This window comes from Lissotriton vulgaris, chromosome 5, assembly GCF_964263255.1.
Source record: "Lissotriton vulgaris chromosome 5, aLisVul1.2, whole genome shotgun sequence".
In the NCBI taxonomy this organism is placed as follows: domain Eukaryota; kingdom Metazoa; phylum Chordata; class Amphibia; order Caudata; family Salamandridae; genus Lissotriton; species Lissotriton vulgaris.
The window spans coordinates 239889898-239915186 of NC_141693.1; positions in this window are offsets into that span (position 1 = coordinate 239889898).

Consider the following 25289-nt stretch of genomic DNA (forward strand, 5'->3'; position numbering starts at 1 on the left):
AGTAGACGCAAGGACCGGATAGGAGATTGCATAATCGTAAACTTTAGGGATCCCAGAGCAGTAAAGTTTATTTGTAAAGAGGGGGATTTCAGTAGAGAGGGTATAATTAATACGTATCATCTAAGTCATTTCTATCCTCGTTCAACCTCTGGTATCCCTTTGATTTCGTGCAACTGGTCAGATACACCATCAAGATACCCCAAGTCTGCATATAGGGAGTATTGTCATCCTCCCCGGGCTCACTATTTTGATGCCCATTTTAAGTACCCAACTGCTACCTCTAATCGATTTGCTCCTTTATCTACACTGGAGGAAATTGACTGACTTAAGGATGGTAAGGCTGTGACCATGCACCCCCCCTCGGGGAGCATGCTGCAAACCATAGGGGCTGTAGGATGTAGCTCTAGATCATCGTCTTATGAGTCTATCTTTCCCCCGTTCACTCCTCCTAATAATAACAATACTATACTGTTATGGCAAGCCTTGCTTTAAGCCCTACAGAGAGTTGCCTGGAGGGGTCTGGTAGCCCCGCATTTCCTTTGGTAAGCATTAAATCTTTGACAAAGGTTTCCTTCTGGAATATAGCAGGCTTGGAATCCAAATTAGGCCCACCTGATTGGTCTAGTTTTATCGAAGAGTCTGATTTTTGGTCCTTCCAGGAAACATGGGCTCTGGTCCCCTTATATCGCTTAGGCTATCTAAATTATTCAAAACCAGCAATTAAGGGTATTAGGGGTAGACCGGTGGGTGGATTGTCAATCTGGGTACGCCAATGTGAGGGTGTTACCGTGGCAGAGATTCCGATTAATTGCATGGATATCATGGCAATTAAGATCAGTTCCACAAAGGGCCTTAACATAATTATTATCAATGTGTACTCAAGGGGGATTGCAGGGGGGAGATGCCCGCACACTATCCACTTACTGGAGGAATTTCTCAGCTCCTTATCGAGCATTGATAATAGGGTTGTGACGGGGGACTTTAATACCTGTTTTGAGCCTCTTGGAATGGATGATGGGAAGCTCTCAAAGGTTGAAGATTCTATGTGGGGGATCCCCCAGTTGGAGCTGCCTCCAGTTAAAAAATGGACACAAGCGGCTATGTACATGAAGGGGTTGTGTTTAGACAAGGGTTTGCGGGCGGTTAATGGTAGAACCAAGTCCGATAGGTTAGGGGCAATGACCTTTGATAATGGGAGATCTAAGTCTCGTATAGGTCAGCGTGGCTAGTGACCTCCGCCCTTTGGAGCGGCGCACACCTGGGAGCCTGGCGGGTGTGACTGTTAGCTGCTTGTGCCTGCAGAACGGTTCAAGCTGCCGGCTGCTTGCTTCTTGGCACGACTTTCTTTTGGATTGCCGTTAGAGTGTGGAGGAGCACAGGAGAAGTGGGAGAAAGCGAGAACGGCTTGATGGATTACGGAGCACGCTGACCGTTGACCGCTGGAAACGCCGAACTGGGAGCCGCGAGCCTAACACGGGGAGTGCCGCTTGGTGTATGAATCTATGCCGGCTGTGCTAACACACCTTAGACTGCTACCGCGGAGAGAAATCTGAGTGGAATTTTGGTGCTGGGACCAAAGGGGTGGATGGATGTCCATTTTTGCTGTAAGACTTTGTAAAAGTTATTTATCGGATGCAGTAAGACTTTGCAGTAAGACTTTGTAAAAGTTATTTATCGGATGTTTTTTTTTAAGACGACATTCGTTTAATTGGGTCTACCTGCGCCTGGCTATAATAATTTATGGAGATGCACGACGACGTTGCTGCTTAACATAGCTGTGGGGTTGAGGGACCGGAATGGTGTGTAACTACCTGTAAGTGTTTGATACTCTGAAGGCTATCAGTGGGGACCTCACTTGGTAAAGTGCTAGAAGCTTCTTTAACCCTGGCAGCACCGCACTTTTTAGGATAAATCTGCAGCAATTCTCAGGTACTGTTATTGGGGCTGGAGAGTGTCGTGCGCTGCTGGCGGTGTAGCGGCTTGGCTTAACCTTTGCTTAACCTTAGGGCTTTTGTATTGACAGCACATTGACCTGTTGCAATTCATATCGGACTGAGGAGGGGAGCAGGCTGACACACTTTCCCTCACCTGCTGCTGGGGCTCTGACGCTGCTTGTTCCCCCGGCCGCCGTTGTTTTCCTGCTTCACGGCCGCAGTTGGGGGGAACTACAGCTCCCAGCAAGCCCTGGGACAACATCCTGACCGCCCACGCATCCCGAGGAAAAGCGCGCCCGGAGGCACCTAAATTGAGGAAGCTCCCTCTGCGTCGCGGACGCACGCGGACCCCGGGCTAAGCCCGGGCAAAGAGCGGGCCCTCTACGGCCCTCAGAGGCCGGAGGAGCACAGGCCGGGCCTCCCCCCTTGATCTTGTCACATCACTGAGGTAATGACTTTTTGATCCCTTCTTACATACTCATTAAGGGACATCCTCACTGGACACTAGTCGGAAATCTCCAAATACCACCAGATTGTTTTGTTGTCTTATAAAAATCCTACACCAGCAAACTCCATCATGATTCGCAAGGAGGATACCAAGAACCCTATCAGCCAAAGAGGCTTACATCTTGGGTCACAAGATCATGGAAGGTTACCTCCGTCAACTGCCAAGACGAATGTATCTTGTCAGATCTCAGATAGTACACCCACTAAGCATTCTCCCGAACAAACTATTAGTACAGCGCAAAACCTTTCACTACTGGACGAGCTAAATTCTCTTTGCAATACTAGGTATGCTACTGTAGAAGATAGAAATGATTTTAAAATCCCCCAACTTTGCCCCGCTAAAAGAACCAGCATATCAACTCCAATCGACAGCCCACTGGAACTCCCTTCATCACCCAGAAATGCACGTTCGCAAAATATAGTACCTCCCCAGCTCTTACCCAGTAAAAGGAAGCGGGATGGGGTTAATCCCATAGGGAACAAACCCAAACTACAAAAACTGTGCTCTAGTCCTCCATCGACCGTAGCTAATCCTCCTCCAAATTCGGAGGAAAAATTAGACCAACCAGTACCTCCTTTCAACCTGATTTTTCTGTCTCAGATCGAACAACTGGTTAGATCAATCATTTCTCCGTTGCTCGAAAAAATGATCACTCTAGAGGACAGGCTGCTGGGAATAGAGAAAAGTATCAGGGCTAACTTATCTCCCATTGAAAAAAACTGTAACACCTAATTGTTCCCACTCACTTGGTACAACCGAAGTCCCAACGCCACTTGTAAAAAACAGTAATGATCAAACTAATCCTCTAGTCACTAACTCACTACCCCCAATTGCCCCTAAAGTCTACTCCAAACCTGGATTACCACAAAATACTGCCACTAGAGTAAAGCCTCATAAAACAACTCACATACAGTTACCTCCGGAGGCTGCTCCTTTCGTGTGTGTCCTTACGGGAGTTCCCCCAATCAAACATAGAAAAACCGAACCGGAACAAGACCTACTAAATAAAGTCACGTATTGGCTAACTAAAAACAGGCCCTTGCCTCTAGACCTTGATGGTACAATCACGGCTGTTAGAAGGGTGGGCTGGTTAGGTCCCCTACAAAAAGACATTGCCGGTGACCTGGTTCTAATAAGATTTAGAAGTAGACTAATCGTACCCTACCTCCAAACTTTGCATCCCCAAGAAGGTGACGGCCCTATATCCATCTGGGACCTACACGATTTTTATCCAAGCATGGCAGTCACCCCTCGACTAAAGACTAAAGGCAGAGACAATTTACACAAGGGGTAGAAGCATTGGCGCATTGAGTGGCAGTGGCCTCTCCGTTTTAATCATCCCGTAACAATGGACATTGCCCACAAACATGGAAAATTATGAATTCTCATATGGATCTAGGGAACTTACTCCCACAGTTTGACAAATGTTTTTAATGTATGTAAGTTTTTTATGATTGTTTTTTAACTGTACGCTTTTATGATTTTTAAACCAAAATCGAATAAAGCTAAGAATTGATTGAAATTGTATAGACTATATATTGGTTAATTTGGGGTTGTGGCCAGCTATAGTGGATATGGTGGTAACATTTAGACTAGAGAGCGACCATAATCCCTTAGTCCTGTCCTTGACTGACACTAGTTTTATTGATACTCCCTTGGCCGAAGTCCCTGTAGTTCAGGGTAAAGTCTTATTAACTAATGATGAACGCAAGGTGCGATGGCCAAAAATCGCCTTGAATGAGGGTTTACTGTCCTCTATTAGGCAACTGCTAATCTGTACAGTGGATAAACTTAATAACTATGAGTCCCAGGTGGAGCTAAACGAAAACATCCCAGGTATACATAACAACTTATTCTCTGAGCTCAAATCTTTCTTTGTTAAAAGTATTCCATCCAACTCCAAAAGTAAAGAATTGAGAATTTGTACATGGTATGACAAAGGTTGTAGGCAGGCACAAAGAGCTCTGCTCATAGCTAATAAATCTAGATTGCCAGCTGCCATCCGCAACTGTAGGGCCTTATATAAAACCGCCCAATTGTCTGCCAAGAGGAGCTGGGATGAGGATCGTTGGAGGGGGCTTCTTCAGGCTTGTAATGGGTGCAATATGGCCCAGTTTTGGCATCTTTTGAAATGGGGTAACCGCTCCCTGGACAATGTTCCCTCATCCTTTGTGGAACCACAGCAGTGGGTGTCCTATTTCTAAAATCAATTGAAACTTAAGTCTAGGCCCATTGCTGTTACTCCGTTCTCTATGCAGGTGGAACCACTGGTTTTTACCCCTAGTGAAGTGAAGGCTGTTTTAAAGAGCATTCCAAATAGCAAAGCACCAGGGCCCGATTGCATTCCAGCAGACCTTATTAAACAGGAACATGATGTCTGGGTCCCATATTTGACTATGCTGGCGAACGCCCTTGCAAGTGGAGCATTGGTTCTCGATTCCTGGCTAGGGGCAGAGATATTGCCTATTTATAAGAAGGGCGATCGCTCTGCCCCGGCCAATTATTGGCCGATCAGCCTTATCGATGCGACACAAAAGATTGTGGCCCGTCTACTTCTGGGACGTATTCAGGGCTGGATGGCTGATTTTGATATATTAACATCCATTACAGGCAAGCTTTCAGTCCTATATCAGTACATTAGATCAAGCATTCAGGATTATGCTCCTGTATTGGAAAGAGGTTTTGCTTGGGGGTGGCATGCTCTATGCGGCCTTTGTAGACCTGCGGTCTGCATTCGACTTAGTCCCCAGAACTAAGTTGTGGGAAGTTTTATTGGGGTTAGGGATGCCAAAAGAACTGGTGGCACTTCTCATTAACACCATCGATGCTGATGGTATTCTGACTATCATCGATTCCCATTGTTCACGACGAGCTCAGCTCGTCATGAGTGTACGAGCGGTGTACCTCATGACGAGCTCAGCTCGTCATGAGCATCGAAGGGGTTAACTTGCATAAGTGTACGTATGCCAAAGTCCGCTGGGGGAAACCTGGGGAGGTTACCGACAGATTTGAGGTTTCCAAAGGAGTTAGGCAGGGGTGTGTGTTTGCCCCTACCTTGTTCTCCTTATTTATCAATGGGGTTACTAATTATTTTTCCAATTGCCCAACTGATGTACCCTCCCTTGCGGGCAAGAAAGTCCCTCTCCTCATGTTCGTGGACGATATGCTTTTAATTTCTAAGACGAGACAGGGGCTACAGCTAGCACTGTCTCGTTTTGAGCTATTCTGCCGCGAACATGAGTTGGAAGTTAAAATAGGGAAGACGAAGTTTATGGTCCTACGTTCTACTAAACCAGTTAAGGCTAAGGTTACAATGGGTGAGGTCATTCTTGATCAGACTGCCGTGTTCACTTACCATGGGGTTACCTTTTGTGAAAACCTGAAACCCCAGTTAGATCTCTTATCCCTCAAGCATGCCCAATTAGGTGGTGCCTTGTTGAGGGAACACAGAAACCCCCTAACCAAACCCCTGGCACCCTTGATGTAAATATATGGCTCCAATATTTTACCGGCTATTATGTATGGAGCCGAACTTTGGGGTTTTAGTGATAACTCTCAACTTAGAGTTGCACAGAATAAATTCCTATGGTCTGCAATAGGGTTACCGCAATCATCACCCTGTATTCCCCTTTTATATGACTTAGGTTGCAACCCTGTTGAGGATATGGTACGTTTTAGACCACTGGCGTTCTGGCGACATCTGTGGACGACACCGGAACTGTCCATGTATGCTGGGGCCCTTGCAGAAGTAAAAAGTCTACAGGGTTCATCAAGGATATCCTGGTTAACCGCGATTAAGGCTTCCTTGATTGATATGGGGTTGAGGACCCTTTGGGATGATCCTGCCTCTGCTGTTTTCCCATCCAAGAAACATTTTAAGGAAATGTATTGGAGTAGGGTTCAAGAAAAGAGATTTTTATCTGTTCTGGGTAGTACTAAGACAGCACTGTATCTGGACATTAAGAATGCTCCGGTCTATGAGGATTATTGGGACATTATTACGAAGCCATCAGATCGTAACGTATACCATCAGTTAAGGGTAGGCACTCTCCCGCTTCGAGGGCTAACGAGCTTTTGGATCCCACCTAGTACTGATAAATGTCCCTTTTATGTTGATGTGGTGGAAACAGTAGACCATTTCCTCTTCTGCTGTCCCTTGTATTTACTGCCTAGACGAGTTTGGCTGAAGCCGGTGTGTTGTTTTATGAGGACCAGATCAGCCCTGACTGCTAGTAGAATATTGAAATCCGATACCACCGAGCATATTGTTATAGGGGTATCTAAATTTATCAGTTGGGCCTGGTCACTTCGGTTTCGGCACCTTAGGACTTAACACACTGTGTCTAAACTGTGTCTACATGGAAGCCTGATGGTTGTGTATTTTTACTACTCCCTATGTATCTTTTTTAGCTTTATATGCATTGTATCAGTCGTGTGTCTTTGTATTTATATTTAATACTTTTTTAACAGGTTTTTAAAATGTATTAGATTTATGAATTTTATTGTGGCATTTTAATGATGATTGTGTTATAATTGTTCCTTTAGTCTTTTATGATGTAAATCGAAATAAAGACCTTTTTGACTGACTAAGAAATGTATGAGCACTTAAAAATTTGTCTTGGCATACAAATAATCTTTAAAAATAGCACATGTCAGAAACAAGCCATGACATTCTGGGAAAAGTTTACATTACTATCATATACAAACTGGCGATTAAGTATGTCATATGAGGCTAAAGGAATTAGAGTCTTTGAACATTGTAGCGGACAAAAATAAACACGGATGACATTGATTAGACTTTCTGGTGGCAATACGTAACAAGATCAGCAATCATATTGTTGAACTCAGGTTTTAGAAAATCCTTGCTGATCCACTTAACCAACAGCAGCCAGCACAAGTAAATGCGGTGTGGCTGAGTAGGGGCGGGGCAGGGGAAGTCGACAGACTACGGAATATGTATAATTAAATAAATAAATAATACCCATTCTGTCGTCGGTCGACTTCCCCCCCTGCTGCACCCTGCCCCGATACATCCCACTTACCTGTGCCGGCCGCCACTGCACTTAACCACTTGCGCGCTAGCGGTTTTTCCGCTGTGCGCTGGATTTTTCAAAAACCCACGTTAGATGACGAGCTCAGCTCGTCATCAGCATACGAGCGCCGTAGCTGATGACGAGCTGAGCTTGTCATCAGCATCGAAGGGGTTAACCTTCACTGAACTGAGAAACATTGTTCGATTTATTTTGTATATACGCAGTATATTAGAGGAAGAACTGCTTATTATGCGTCTCATCGCCTTTTCACTATCAACTGCAGTTGGAGGCAAACTCTAATGGTAAAAAAAAAGTCAGAAAGTGTTCTCAGTGAAAGACAAACTATGCTAACTAATAAAAGTTTCTCAGGTGCAATTTTAGTTGTTATGACCTAATCAAGTGTGGTGGTGCTCTCATTTCTGCAAAGTCAGGTCCATATTTACTCAGTGCTGAGCATGTTGCAAGGGTATTATACTACATTTGTGGAACAATAATACAGCATTGCATATTATGGAAACCTATCCTTTTATTAACAATAAAAGTGAATGCTAATTCCACACTTGTTTTGAAAATAATTTGTTATTCTCCTTTTTAGGTAAAAAGGGAAACATTAGATAGTTCTAAAGCTTGTTGAAAACATTAAAGAGACCACCAAATGCAAAAAAAGCTATTTTTGTCAACTATTTCTTCTCTAACAATCAGCAACAGTAGACATGTTCCATCAACACTGATTGGTTGTTGTTACAGACAGAGGTACCCCTAGTTAAGGTATTACACAGTGGCAGTAGCCATTCTGTAGTTATAGTTAGGGTGACTGGAGATAGAGATTTCTGGCCCTTAATCTCTTTGCTTCCGTTTGACGAACATCCGTGAAACTTTGCAGACCTACTGCCCAGTGTTATTCTGGAAGTCCTGAAGGTTTCATTGTGTTTCATCAAGGGGGTGCAAAGAAAAATAGGGATTCCAAAATGGGTGTAAAATCCAATGCATTTTACATATATGTTTGTATTTCACGTAGCAGGAAAACGGTCAATCTGATTTTCACATTTGGAAGGATTATATGTTATGGTATTCAGATGATATTGTGAGTACTAGAGGTAAGTAGGGTAAGTATTTGTTAAGTTGTAAGTATTTTAAATTTAGCTATACCTGTGGCCACGGTAGTAGCGCAGTACTCTCCAGGTATATAGTGATGACAGGTCATTAGCTGTTTGGCTAATGACTGCCTTTACAAAAGTTGAAAGGAGCCATGTTGTTTTCAGTTCAAGTTTCCCTGTGTTCTGCATTACAGCATTCAATGTAGGTAAGTATTAGGTTTGGTATTTTTCCATACCTATTACCTCTTTAGGAAAGGGGTAATAGGTAGAGAAAAACATGTATAAGTTTAAATATATATATTTTCTTTAATCGGAAGTACCAAAGTACCGTCAAAAAATATTTTTAAAAAGTTGCAAATAATAAGACACTATATTTTATAAATACAATGTGCTAAAGTGTATTTTTTTTTCATATTTAAATATATACAAAAAAGTGTAAAATTGTGTGTGGAGTAGCGCGCTAATTAATAAAAATTACCCTGCTACTTTACAGACAAACACAGCTTAGAGTACATTGCTATAAACATTTATAGAAAAAAAAACAAAATGTTAACCGTAAAAAATGTTTTTAGGGTACCACGGTACTACCGTGCTCTCTGTTTCTTTTAAGATATATAGAAATATTTGAATATTTTACACTAAAGTGGTAATAGTTTCGGCAAAAATACCACCCCACGAATACTTACCTACATCTGAAGGCGTAACAAAGAAAATGGGCAAAGTGTACCCAAAAACATAGCTGCGTTTAACTTTTCTAAAGGCAAAGATTACACAATCAGCTAATGACTTGTAATCATAATGAACTGTGGTACTCTCTCGCAATACCTCCATATTTCGCTAAAAAACACAACTGATATCACTAACTATAAATACCCTAAAACTTATAAATTAGTTACACTACTTACCTTACCTACACAAAATGTCATGTGGGCATTATAATATGTAATCCTGCCACATTGTAACAAAATGTAACTGGCGGTTTCCGCGGAACGGAAAATACAAAAACGTATGTGAAATATATTGTAATTGCGCACGTTTTGGGACACTCTTTTTATTGGATCCCCTTGACCAAACCATACAAATCTTTTACAACTTCCACAATAAAACGGGTAGAAAAAATATATTAAATTTCACTGATAATCCGCAAATGGGCCCAACATTACTAAAGAAAAAAATACACAAAAATCCATGGGTCGATAATATCTACACATTTGTAAACAAAAAAGGTAACCTATTACCACTGACAAAGTGGCAATAGGTAGTTAATAGCAATAAAACTTAATACCTAATTACATGTAACACCCTAACCCATAAGTTAACAAAACGCTGACCATACAATAATGGAAAATTGTGATTAAAACTATATGGCTGGGGGGCCTGGCCCAGATGGCAAGCTGGTAAGACGTGTTCCACATTGTCTCCCCGCTCCCAGGCACCCGACTTGGCCAGCAGCAGCGCTGCCTCCAGCCAGCAGCTTGGTATTGAGGGGGAGTTCGCTCCTGGACTCTGAGTCCTGCCGATACCGCTCCGGTGGAGCTGAGTGACCGGTGCGAGGGCGAGAGAGGAATCCACGTGGCCGAAGGCAACAGAGGTGAAAATGGCAACCGGGCCTGGACTGTGTTGGTGAGGATGGCAGAATCCTGTGTCCCCGACAGCGAGGTGGTGGCGGCTTTTGGGGCTGGCGGTGAATGTGAGAGGGACCGCTAGTGAGTTGGTGTAGAGTGTGTCGCGGAAGCAATGGAGGCGAGCGGCCAGATTCTTGGGAGGCGAAGGGACCTGGCGAGCCACACGCAGCTGGGTATCCGGTGGGCGCAGGGCGGCTCTGAGGCGGGTGCACAGTGGGGCCTCCGACTGGCAGGGCTTCGGCCAGTGGGGTCAGCTGGCGCTCGTCATCAGAGCAGGAGCACGGGAGGAGTCTGTTGGCCGGAGAGTGGTGGCGGCCAGGCCGGAGCTGCGGACGGAGGAGGTCTGAATCGGGCCTAGAGCTAGCACACCCGCAGAAGCTGCATATGGGGCCCGGAGGCTATCACAGCTCCCCGAAGGGGACACCCTCTTCATCAGTTAAGAGCTTTAGGGACTACGTGTGCTGGGGGTGAGAGGCCTGTGACAGAGCAAGCGCTGCTCGGTGGTTTGTGTGAGGCTCCCCCATCTGCAGGCCTCAACAGGGAGAATGGGGGAGTGTACGCCTACATCTAGGGCCTGGAGTAGTGACGGGGCCTACTGAAGCCTTGGAGCCTGAGAGACGGAGGGACTGGAGCTCAGTTATAGCCCCGCTTGGAGATTCGCCATTTTACGTACTTTACGTAAGCCCACTGTACAGAACTAAACTGTACTCCACTAAACCTTATGGTACTCCACTGTACCCCACTCCAGTGCACGCTATTCCACTTTTCGCCACTTCATTGTACCTGAGTCTACTGTATGCCACTCAACTGTATGCTATTTCAATATACGATATTCCAATACATGCTCCTACACTGTACAACACTCCAGTCTATAGCACTCCACTGTACACCAGTACAGTGGATGCAAATATACTCTACAGTAGTGTCAGAATGGAGGGGGTTAAGGGCTGAACACTGAGGACTTACCGGTTGACGTGTCCTGGCCCGTGCCCGGCGCTCCCCCTGAAAAACCAAATCACAAAACCCTTTTATTTTTTCAGGCCTTCAAGGATATCACAGAAATAGAGGAAGGACAAAGTCAGGCATCATTTGAAGGGACACAAGAAATCCTATCTTGATTGCTACAACAAGACGGGAAGTGGATAAGTCTTTCACAGAGACTGCTCACCCACGGCCCTTTAAATCGAGTACCTAGAGACCAAAAGGGTGTGGATGCTGAGGACTACACTACAATGGGAGAACACCTGAGAGTGGACAAGCTGTACGGAGCCCAGGGGAATGAAGATGCTGATGGGGGGAATCTCTTAATGGCAGGAGGGACACTGGCAGGATGCTTCACACAGCCACGCACCAGGAGGAGCGTGGCTCACCCAGGAAGGTGACCGGTTGTATTCCAGCACAAGTGGATAGAGCGGCCACACAAGGGTCTAATTGGTGCCTAAGATGAGGCCAACATTAGAAATTCAGTATCAACGGAGGAGGGAGGTGGAGTGTCATAAATTACCGGTGGGTTTTTATTTAATCTTTTATCAGGTTTCGCATGCTACATGAAACTCCTTCACTTGTCCTAAAACTGCTAATCCATGGTTAAGATCGGAAATCTCTTCTGAGCCTAAAAGGAGCTGGTGATTTATCCCAGTCTGGAGCACTACCTTTAACCACCCCTCTTACTCACTCAACCTGGTTGGAAATTGAGCTGGTCCATCAAAGACTAAAAGGACCATGCAGCTTGTAAGAAAGACCAGGTGCATGTTAAAAGAAGAGGATTCCTTCTATTCCAATTTTGTTTCTCTTTTTTTTCTCTCATTTGGGCACTATCTTTTATTTGGCTTCCACGACTATAGAGAAATCAAACCCCTCACACCTCACTAACCCCACAAGAGACGGTATATCCAGAGAAATATAGGGGCAACTGTATTAACCTTACTCTGGGTAAAAGTATAAGAGACTTACCTGTGGCTTTTTTCCTTGTTTCGAGGGGGCCGGTGGACCAGACTTCCGGCCATTCTAGAAGGAAGGAAAAGAGAAAACAGAAGACTTGAGAATTTCATCAAGGTTAAAATAACTGTCCAAATAAATACCTACTTCCAAAACCCAACTATCTTGTGTTGTCAATCGCATGCCAACCAACCCATGGTTAAGAACGCAGACAGCCTTCCATTGTTACATAATTGATACAGTGGTACAGCAATTAGTACAAAGGCAGAGGAAATTAGAATGGGTATTAGAGAAGCAAATGTCCTCGACCCAAGAGGACCAAGAGATATTCTGCAATGCGGTTTAGTCACAGTTGGACCATTTGAATAAATATCAGTTTCAATTGACTTCTGGTTTGGTTCTACTTCCACATTATACTTACAAAAGCATATTGTGGACGAAGACCCAGATTCTTTATTGTTACACTTCAAAAGAGCTGCTAGGGCTTATAGTTGGCCTAGGGAAAAGTGCTCTTTTTTCTCCTATGTCTTCTGACTACAGAAGCCCAGGCAGCATACAAAATAATAAATGCACAGGGAGATACCCTATACGAGGAAATAAAGAAATTCATATGGGACCATCTAGGGATTGATGAAGAGACTTACAGGATAAGATCTAGAAAACGAAAGAGGCCTACATGGAGATACTCTGAAGACTCTTTCTAGGTCGAGCGTTTGAGACTTGTTGTATTTTCTCATGTTGGCTTAAAGCCATCCCCCTGCTTTTGATTAGTTTTTTCAGTGTCTTTGAAAAAGAATTGCTTGCTAGTGGTTAGTACTGCCTCTTTGTCCCTCCTTTTTCTCTTCAGTTCCTCCCAGGCAGCTGGGACTAACTAGTGTCTCATTCCGCTATTGTTCTTTATGTGTTCTGAGGAAGACTCTTTTATTTCTTGGTTTTAGAAAATGAGGTCTAGGTTTCCTATCATTTCCGTATATCCCCTAACAAAGAGCAGAATTATCATGTCAATCTATTGAAGAAATGGTTGGGACCTCTTACCCGAAAAGTACAAGCCGCAACTGCAGTGGAGAGCCCCCCTAGGACTCTGTGGCAGCTTCCCTACCATGAGTTCTTGAAAGAATAACTAAAGCCTTCTTCCTCTTTGTTTTCTGATCTCCCAGGAAGAACGCAATTAGCAGAGCAAGCCATCCCCACACAAGTGGGATTTTTTTATAAAAACCGTATCAGATACCTGCTGCTAGAAGACAGGCAATCCAGAAAGAAGTTGAACAAATATTGCAGATGGGGGTAATAGAACCGTCACAAAATAATTGGTCATCCCCTAGAGTATTGGTCCCTAAGCCAGATGGCACTATACATTTCTGCATTGACTTCAGAGCAATCAACAGAGGTATCCAAATTTGATTGGTCTTCCCTCCCCAGGATTGATGAGCTGATAAGAGAAACTAAGAAAAACATGTTATATTACTATCATTGACCTTACCAAGTCATACTGGCAAGTACCCCTTAAAAAGGAGGACCAAGAAAAGACAGCCTTTTCTATACTATACAGCTTTTTTCAATGTACTGTCTTGCCCTTCACTGAACCCCCTACATTTTATTAGTTAATAAGCCAAGAATTGAAGAACCATCAAGCTTACTCCTCTGCTTATCTGCATGACATTGTGATCTTCAGCAATACTTTGGAAGACCATCTTAACCACATTCATGCAGTCCTTCAAGAACTGGGAAAAGCTAACTTGCATATCAACGCAAAAAAGAGCAGGATAGAAGAAAGTGAGGTATTTGGAGTATGTCTTAGGTAATGGTCTCATTAAACCCCAGAATTAAAATGTGAAAGTCATTACCAAAAACTCCTTTTTCACATATTAAATGGGAAGTCAGGGTCTTTTTTGGTCCTCTTGAATACTATAGGTTTATACCCCATTATTCTGAAATAGCAGACCCCCTAATCAATGTGCTAAAAAAAGGAGTGACCAATGAGGACCTCCAACCACCCTCCACTTCAGTCATAGAAGCCTTTAAGGAACTGAAGCAGGCCATCACTTTGAGTCCAGTCTCAGCGTCTACAAATGTTATTAAAATCTTCCTTTTTTAGACCGATGCCTCATACATGGGGATAGGCTCAGTCCTTTCTCAGTATAATAATGAAGGTCTTGAAGTCCCTGTCCTATTCATCATCAGAAAACTCTTTCCTAGAGAACAATTTTACCCGGTCATTGAAATAGAATGTTTGGCCCTTAAATTGGCTTTTAAAAAGTTGTGATATTACCTGGATAATGGGTAACCCACTCATTCTATACAGAGATCATGCCTCCTTGACATGAATGAGCCAAAATAAGTGGAATAACCCTAGAATACTGAGGTGGTTTATTTCCTTGCACCCATTTTTATTTGAGGTCCACCACAGATCTCTGTAACGCAGATTTTTTGTCCGAGATGGGGGGTTTGTGGGGGTAGCCGAACGTAGTGAGGTTTGTCCCCCGGGTACTTTGGTAGGGGTCTGGGCTGGCCGGATTGGCCATTTTGTGGTTTGGGGCTTTTTTAGGGTGTAGCCCAATTATAACCCAAGTAGCTCTATACTTATGTAATCCTATGAGGGGATTTGCCAGCCACCCTTGTAGGTTTTGGTGACCTGGTGGCTGGCAGCAGGGTAACTAGTAATAATTTTCTTGGGTAGCTAGTAATAGTTTTCTTGTGAATGGCAGCCATCGTCTCGGAAAATGTTTTCAATACTTTTATATGAAGAGTGCTGAAGTGGTGATAAAAAGGATTAGTGTCTGATGATTGGACTGGACTAAAGGAGCAGGAGGAATAAAGAATGGATAAGGGCCAGTGCCTAAAACTGCTCAGAAGCTGGTGGCCGGTAAATTAAAGGTTGGCATGTAGAGTATTAAGGCTGCACAGTCCTAAATCCACGTTATGCCTTTTAATTCATTACTGGGCACTCCCTGTCCCTTTCTCACACTTGCCGGTACATGCTTTCTCTTTTTGCGATGGTATTTCCATTTTTCTCTTCCTTTGAGTTTCTGCTTTATGTTTTTTCCTTTTTTTTCTGAGTGAATTTCTGATGAAGAAAAATAAGTGCTGGTCCCCAAAAAATGAGTGTCAGCGGCCCCCACCAACTCAAATGAAGCACTAATAATTAGAGAACAGATGTGTGAATAGCGTGAAGAGAATAGCCTGGACCAGTTTCTGCTATGTCAATGTCCAAGACTTAGCCTCAATAGGTTCCGAAATGTGTGCATCAGCACAACCAAGATGTTCCAGAGGGTGGAGAACCAAAGCTCGGGGGCAGGTCCTGATCTTTGCTGTATAAAAGTCAAAGTGTGTCTCTAATGTTCTCTCTTAGTATGATAAGCATTACCAACTCAGTGCCAAACAGGATATTCTTCAGCGTTTCACAAATGTATATTAACAGACTTGATACACTAACCTTTTGAAGGGATTTTTTCGCAATTGCCTGATCCAGCTTCTGGACAGCAGAACTGGATGCAGCTATCTGGAAGAAACCAAAAACCAGAGCTAACATTTACAACAACAAAAAATGATGTGTGCTCATCATTTTGAATTTCGTTTACATACATCACAGAATTGCATCTGATGTGATCACTGGGTTTCTTTCTAACCCTGACAACTTTACAAGTGATGGAGCAATAAGTGTTAATAAAAAATAATGTGACAAATGGAGGTATGTGATTACCTCTCCAAAAAATGAATTTGGCTGGTGGGAAATGGGCAGGTGTATGAAAATCCTAAAAAAGTGTCACAGTATATAAATAGTAGTTGAAAAGAACAGATTTCCAGAAAAGTTCACGAGAATATGGAAAATGTTTTCAATCTATACTAATATAATAAAGAGAGAACCCAAACCTTTGAGGCGGGTAATCTCAGGAACCACAGCACCAATCACAACACCCAGTACAGCGTTGGAAAGGGCAGTTGCAGCAGAAGGACATAGGCTATGCCGACGCCCACCATATACATTTAAAAGGTAAAAGAACCGTGCCAGCAAAGTAGTCCCTTGTGGGCGTGTATGCGTTCTGCTGTGGGCGTGACAAATGCTGGGGGCATGTGGTACGTTCCGCCCTTCATGCCATGTCTCATATCGTGTGCTGTGGGCGTTTGCTGGGCATGGGCGTGTGCGGTGCGGGATTACGGGAAAAAAAGCTAAGATTGTGCCCAATATTTCATTGTTTTTTCTTCCCAGGTTCTGTACATTCCAGCTCCAGGGGTCCACCCTGCTCCCTTTAAATACCCCTGCACCCCATAATCATAACCCACCCTTACTCCTTAAAATACCCCAACACCCTTAAACACTAACCCATCTTAACCCTATAAATATACCCTGTACCCCACAACCCAAACTTATCCCTAAACCCTAATAATACCCTTGTACCCCAAAACCCAAACCTAGCCCTGAACCCTATAAATACCCCTGCACCTCAAAACCCAAACCTAGCCCTGAACCATAAAAATAACCCTGTACCCCAAAACCCAAACCTACCCCTGAACCCTAAAATACCCCTGTACCCCAAAACCCAAACCTAGCCCTGACCCCTTAAAATACCCCTTTACCCCAAAACCCAAACCTACCCCTGAACCCTAAAAATACCCCAAAACCCAAACCTAGCCCTGAACCCTAAAAATACCCGTGTACCCCAAAACCCATACCTTTCCCTAAATCCTAAAACTACCCCTGTACCCCATAACCCAAAAATATATGTGAACCCTTACAATACCAAAACACCCCAAAACATATACCTCAGTACCCCAAAACATATTCCCCTATACCCATACTTACCTTATCCAAACATTTAAAAAAACAAAGCATATAAAATGTAATGCCATGCGTTATAATGGCATTGCGGAGTCATGGTACTTTCGTAATGAAAGTATGAGGAGTGATGGTATGCGGAAAGAAAGTTGCGGAATAATGGGTGTTTACCCTCCCCCGGTAAGTACATTGGTGGCACGGCGGCCCACATCTACAGCAACAGACTCATATTTTTTCACCACCGATTTGAAAAATGCACAGGTCTCTCTCATTGATGGGCAGCACCGACATACACCTTTAGACACACCTACCGCCACAAGTTCTAAAATTGCGACTTTTAGAGCTGGGGAGCTACGTTCGAATCTCGGCATCAGCTCAACATCCTGTGATTCCAGGAAAATCGCTTTGTCTCCCCGTGCCTACCACAAATGAATGTGTTCTTCTGTAATGTAAATTGTGCTCATGCCATGTTGTCGAGTTTGCGCTATATAATATTGCAAGCAAAAATAAAGTAGGGAAACACGAGTTCACACACTACTGAACACGCACTCTTAAGTGCATCAGCAGTGCACTGTGAATCGGAGCGTTTCACAGGCCTGTCACAGATAAGAAATGCTATCAAAACGAAATCCTACAAAACAATATACTACTGGCCAGCAGCAACTCATACCCGGACAACGTCGGTACGGGCTGCTAGTACTTATATATAAAGAGTGCTGAATTGGTGGTAAAAGAGATGGAAAGATTTGAAGTGAATAGCTAAAGCAGTGAGAGTATTAGATAATTCTGAGAGGAAGAAAATAAGGTTGAATCACAGTGAATGGTTTGTCAGGTATGGATATTTAACAACATGAAAAATTGTATAAATGTATTTTGTAGCATATCACCCTCTTTGTATAAAAGAGCCCAAACTTTCTGCAATAACCAATCAGAATAGCCTCATCCCATAGAACCTTCCTGAGAGAGCCTCAGAGCCTCAGATTTTCGTAGCTGTTGTGCAAACAGCCACTATCTCCGTAAAAAGGCCGAGCTTTTCCAGGGGAGGAGGGTGGGCGTATGGGAATCTATGAAAGTTACCAATACTGGGGAACCAAAGTTACAGGTAAGTAACTTGTTTTCTTACCCCAGTATTGGAACTTTCATAGATTCCCATGCTTTGTATCAGAGTAGCTAGCAGTAAGCCATAAAAGCACATTTTGTTACATGAATCTCATGACATGACAACAGAGCTATGTTCCTAGGAAACAACTCATAAAATGTTACCATAAAAAGAACACGATAGCTGATACAAAATGTGATATACAGGAAGGAGGGATTGTAGGGAAAGCTCAACTCTTATTGAAAAAGATTCCTGAGGACTGCTTGTCCAACAGCAGCGTCATCCTTCACTGTAGACTCTAGGCAGTAGTGTCTTGTGAAGGTATGTGTACTGCTCCACGTTGCTGCCCTGCAGATATCCTTTATAGGGACTCCAGAAAACAGAGTCACCGAAGATGCCACTAATCTTGTAGAATGTGCACGGACTGTCCTTTCAAGAGGTTTGCCCGCTCCTTGACGGCAGAACTGAATAGCACTGGAGATCCAGCGGGAAATGCTGGCCTTGTTCAGCGGAAATCCTTTCCGCGGAGCGCTGTAAGATGTGTTCGAAGGATCATGACATCCCGCTTGAACTGAAGGAAAAGTTCCACTATAGACAGAACCTACAACTCACTAACTCTCCTCGCTGATGTCAATGCCAACAGAAGAGCTAGTTTCCAAGATAGGAATTTAAGGTCCGTCTTGTGGATGGGTTCAAACAGAGCTTTCATTAGCTGAGCTAACACCAAATTAATCTGCAAAATGGGGGGCGGAGGACGGACTGGAAGATACATCCGAAACAGGCATTTTAAGAACTGCTTGACAATCCTAGCGGACCAAAGAGAAGGACCTGAAGATGTTCGCCTGAAACTTGAGATGGCCGCCAGATGAACTTTTACAGAAGAATGCGCCAATCCAGATTTATGAGAACCAACAAAAGAGCAACAAATAATTACGAAACCAAAAGCAGTAGAGTAATTCCTACCACCTAAGAAAGAATAAGTAAAGAGCGAGAAAACATTAGGTAGTGCAGTTATAGAGTCATAAAAGAAGAACCCTCAGGCACCAACTCAAGTTTGGATGCCAGTTGTCTTCATTCGGTTCCGAAAGAAAAGTGATATGGTAACCACAAGTGCTAGAAAAAGTGAGTCTAAAAGGAGTGTGGCTACTCCCAAGATCAGAAAATTATTTTAATAGAGGGGTAGTTCTATCTCTATTAAAAACATTGTTTGAAGCGGACATATTTTTGGTCATGTTAATTCAAACCAAGAAGTCCTATACATAGAAAAACAACAATGGTCGACATGACATGTTTCTGCTATAAAGAGCTGTCAATAAGCTCAGCGTTCATCAGGACCAAACAAGAAGAAAGAAAGAAGCCCGCTTGGTGGCTGGGGCACACTAAGGCACCATAGCCAGCTACAGCGAGACAACACACATACAAACTTGTATGTAGTCATGGCACAGGAACTTCCTCGTGCGTCCTCCCCAAATCGTGAGAGATGTAATTTCTAAAATATATCAATAGATATAGAAAAGAAAAACAAAGAATGAACTGCAAAACATTTTCCCGTTCTGGACCCAAATTAGCAAAACACAAATTATACAATGTAAAAGTGATGTTGCTAGTGCCCATCCGAGCTATTTCATCGCTGTTTAGTTTAGTATCATTATCGTCATCCCAGATGGAAATCATTTACTCCACTGTGATCAAAAAGGTTTTTTTGAAAGATATAACCAACTTAGCCACATTCGTGGCAAAGAAAATGCCTGAGGTACAAAGCCTCTTATAAGCTAACGTGATCCATTTTGATACACAAAGCTAGAGGAAATTGTCTGAATCAGACAGGTAAGAGTTTAAACAAGTGTCCGTTTTAGAATTAAATAAATATATATACAAAATTACAACATTACACCTTCATACAGGAAAGAGATTGGGCCAAAGACTCACTCGTTTTACTTAGAAGTAGAGCCTCATGGGCGCGTGGTAGGGGGCAATTCTTCATGCCCGAGTCATCTGCAAAGCAAAGATCGGGTAGGAGGATCACCATCAGTAAAAATGCTGCATACTCTAAAGCAGAGGTCTTCAAACTTTTCGATGCCGAGACCCCCTTGTAAAACCTTTTTAGGCGTAAGGACCCCCTTCCGACAAAACTTTCTAGAAACTGGTACTCCTCTTCATCAACTTTTGACAACCATAAATGCGCCTGTTAGACCTCATCACATCCCTCCATCATTCATCCACCCACACTTTCACACTTCCATCCATCCACCCTTTCATCCTTCCATCCATACATCCATCCTTCATCCATCCACCCTTTCATCCTTCCATCCATACATCCATACATCCATCCTTTACCCCTCCACCCTTCCTTCCATCCACCCATCATTCATCCACCCACCTTTTCACACATCCATCCATCATTCATCCATGCAACCTTTTATCCATTCATACATACATCCACCCTTTCATCTTCCCATCCATACATCCATACTTCATCCATCCACTCTTTCATCCTCCCATCCATCATCCATCCACCCTTTCATCCATACATCCATCCACCCACCCTTTCATCCATCCATCTACCCATCATTTATCCCCCCTTTTTTTCACATATCAATCCATACGTCCTTCATCCGTCCACCCTTTCATCCTTCCATCCATACATCTATCCTTCACCAATCTATCCTTCATCCATCCACCCTTTCATCCTTCCATCCATACATCCATCATTCATCCATCCACCCTTTCATCCATCCATTTATCCATCATTCATCCACCCATCTTTTTACACATCCATCATTCATCCATCCACCCTTTCATCCATCCATCCTTCATCCGTCCACCCTTTCATTCTTCCATCCATACATCTATCCTTCACCAATCTATCCTTGATCCATCCACCCTTTCATCCTTCCATCCATACATCCATCATTCATCCATCCACCCTTTCATCCATCCATTCACCCTTCATTCATCCACCCATCTTTTTACACATCCATCCATCCATCATTCATCCATCCACCCTTTCATCCATCCATCCTTCATCCGTCCACCCTTTCATTCTTCCATCCATACATCTATCCTTCACCAATCTATCCTTCATCCAGCCACCCTTTCATCCTTCCATCCATACATCCATCATTCATCCATCCACCCTTTCATTCATCCATCCACTCATCATTCATCGACCCACCTTTTCTGTGCCTCTCTCATGGGGGGGGATCAGTATCTCTCTGAGTCTTCGTCCTTTTTTCCCGCTCATGGTAGGGCATCTCTGTGCCTCCCTGCTGGGGGCGGGGGACGTGTCATGGGATCCACAGCTCCAGGTGCACAACATCCATTGAACTCGAAGGGCTAAACTACAGCCACAACCCCAGCCTCCCCCCCGCACTCCCCAAGCTCCTACCAGCTCGTGTTTGTGAGCCCGGCTGAAACAGCTTTAGGGACACACACACAGTCACACCCAAGTACTTGACAGGTCTTTAAAAGACCTTATACTTGTTAATGAGGCATTGATGTTTTTCACACCTCGGTGTGAATTAGGCCTCCGCCGTGAGCACCCTCCATCAGCCAGGAACTGCACTCTGCGACCCCCTTCCCAGGACTCCACGACCCCCCTGGGGGTCGCGCCCCACAGATTGAAGACTGCTGCTCTAAAGGGTGTTATTTAAGAGTTTAATTAAATTGAGTACCGGCACCCATATGCTAGTAAGTCAAAGATAATGGCGGAAACGCCAAAGTAAACTTACTTTCTCCCTGGCGACTCCCCTCTAAGGAACCTAAAACGTCCAAGGCCACGGCCCGAAAAGAGCCAGAGACCGGAAAAGACTTTGTTTAAATGAGTGCGTTGTGCACGTCCATTCCGATCACGTGGTGGTCTGATTACCAAGTTGTTTAAAGGGACCGAATAAGTTGCTAAGCCTGTCTGTTTCTTATATGAATAAAGCAGCTCATTCAAACTAGAAATGCTTTATTTGTGTTACCATAATGCCACGAATGTGACATCCAAGGCTCTGCATGCATAGCCCAGAGCCGGTAGCAAGAAAGATTAAAAATTACTCTGCTCAGGCTTTCCGTTCTCTCGCAAACAGCCGATTTTTTTCAATTCTTGCCAACAATCGACTACAGGTAATAGCCGATTATGATGCGGCAAAGAAACAGATACATCCCAAATATATTATTTAGAATAACATCGGAATCTGAGATTTAGGCGCTAAGGACCCGTAGTGATAAATGTAAGCACCAAAGAGAAATGTATACAAAGATATCGTTTGCACTTAAAATGGGTGAGAGTATGGCACACGAGACCAAGAACGGTTGGAATAAGCATTGACCTGTATGTATACATCTACAATTCCTCAGTCTAAATTGTATGATTTCGTTACATAACATAGAGCATAGAAATCTGAAAACAGAGCTCAGTTCTAGTGATGTCAGGTTTAATCCAAAAACTTTAAAGCGCTTCCACATTGTACAAGGGAAAATAGTTGCTTTAAGTCACTTGAGTGTAAAGGTTTTAATACACATAATTAGGGCAAATAGAAGCAACCATATCAATTAATCTCCTGTACTTAGAAACTACGTGGATATCTCACAGAGTAGGTAGATCACCGCCGCATCACTGTACTCCATGGTATATCATCATTTAGTCCACGTGTATGCGTTGAAAGGCGGTATATCCACCTCTGGTCCTTTTCAAAAAGGGAGTGTCCACTGGTTAGATTCAGTTGCTCTATTATTGTCCACCTTATATCGTTTGGGCAATGACCTTGTTCCAAAAAATGAGCAGTTAGTTTAGTAGTGCTCTTTCGATACCTGACATTACTACGGTGTTCCCCAATGCGTACTTTAATTTTTCTAGTGGTCATTCCCACATATTGTAAACTGCAAGGACAAGTCACAAGATAAATAACATTGCTAGAGTTGCAATTAGTGTGTCCTCTGAGGTGCCAGTGCTTACCATCTGCCAGGTTTAGTGTCTTAGTTGCTGTGGTGAGATGGCAAACACTACACCCTCCGCAAGGGAAATGACCATTCACGGGTGGTAAACCCCATGTGGTAAGTACATTGTTTTCCACAATGGTACAATCAGTTTTTGGACGGGTATGGACCAGTGCATCCTGTAAATTCCTTTCTCGTTTGTAAGAGAAGAGTGGTTTTTGCCAGTTCCGCCCAGTGCTGTTTAAAATATGCCAGTGTTTATTTATGCAGCGGCTCACAGCGTTGGATATGTTGCTGTATGTCGTTACACAAGTCAGGGGTGGCTCAGCTTCACTGTCCTTCGTGTAGTCCTCCAGAAGGGCTTCCCTGTTTTGATTTTTAGCCCGTTTGCGACCTTTTTGGAGGATTATTTCAGGGTAACCACGATTTCTTAACTTATTGGTAAGGTCTGCCGCTTGTGTGTTGAAATCACTCAGGCTACTACAATTTCTACGAATGCGTAGATATTGCCCGAAGGGTACATTTTCCTGTAAAGGGCGCGGATGAAAGCTCGAATAGTGCAGCAAATTATTTTTACTGGTTGGTTGGTAAAAAGTTTTGGCAATAAGATGATTACCTTCCCTAGTTATGGTCACATCCAGGAAGACAATGGAATTTGAGTCATGGTGATGCGTGAATCTCAAATGCGGATCGCATGTGTTCAGCCAATCGAAGAAGGACATAAGGCTCTCTTCAGAACCCTGCCAGATTAAAAGCACATCATCAATGTACCTCTGCCACAGGATAACATTGAGAGTGTAAGGATTGCTATTGGCTAGGATGTGAGTTTTTTCAAAATTGTGTACATACAATCCCACAATACTTGGAGCAAAAGTGCTCCCCATCGAGGTGCCTGTTTTCTGTAAGTAGATGGTATTCTCATATTGAAAAAAATTGCGCTTAAGAGCTAAAGTGGCACAATCTATTACAAAAGTCCGGGAGGTGGTGTAGTCCGACGGGGTCTGTTCTAGGACATCAACTAAGACTTTTATAGTTGCATCCTGCGGAATGCAGGTATACAAAATTTCGATGTCCAATGAGACAAGGAAACAGGGCTCAACCGGCATATGGACGGTTAGAAGCATTCTAAGCAGGCTTTTGGTGTCTTTTATGTAGGTACTCGTCGCCTGCACCAAAGGTTAGAAGAAATAATCGCAGTATTTCGAAAGAGGTTCTAATAAAGAGCCAATGCCCAAAACTATCGGTCTGCCAGGGGGAGGGAGATGATTTTTATTTTTCAGACAATTTCCTCTAGCATTGTGTATCAAAATGGATCACGTTAGCTTATAAGAGGCTTTGTACCTCAGGCATTTTCTTTGCCAGGAATGTGGCTAAGTTGGTTATATCTTTTAAAAAAACCTTTTTGATCACAGTGGAGTAAATGATTTCCATCTGGGATGACGATAATGATACTAAACAAAACAGCGATGAAATGGCACGGATGGGCACTAGCAACATCATTTTTACATTGTATAATTTGTGTTTTGCTAATTTGAGTCCAGAACGGGAAAATGTTTTGCAGTTCATTCTTTGTTTTTCTTTTCTATATCTATTGATATATTTCAGAAATTACATCCCTCACGATTTGGGGAGGACGCACGAGGAAGTTCCTGTGCCGTGATTACATACACGTTTGTATGTGTCTTGTCTCGCTGTAGCTGGCTATTGTGCCTTAGTGTGCACCAGCCACCAAGCGGGCTTCTTTCTTTCTTCTTGTTTGGTCCTGATGAACGCTGAGATTATTGACAGCTCTTTATAGCAGAAACATGTCATGTCGACCATTGTTGTTTTTCTATGTATAGGACTTCTTGGTTTGAATTAACATGACCAAATGTACGTCCGCTTCCACCAATGTTTTTAATGGAGTTAGAACTACCGCTCTATTAAAATAATTTTCTGATCTTGGGAGTAGTCCACACTCCTTTTAGTCTCACTTTTCTAGCACTTGTGGTTACCATATCACTTTTCTTTAAGAACCCAATGAAGACAACTGGCATCCGACCTTAAGTTGGTGCCTGAGGGTTCTTCTTTTATCACTCTACAACTGCACTACCTAATGTTTTCTCGCTCTTTACTTATTTTTTCTTAGGTGGTAGGAATTACTCTACTGCTTTTAGTTTCGTAATTATTTGTCGCTCTTTTGTTGGTTCTCATTGATTATCTAAAGGGGTATAAGAGTGGCTAGCTGACCCTTTCTCTCCTGTTGATTATTCCAATCCAGGGCCCTTATTTATGAGGCCTTGCGTCAGTTTTGCGCCGCCGGTGCGTCACTTTTAGTGACGCACCAGCGTTGTAAAAAATGCGCCTCGTTGCGCCATA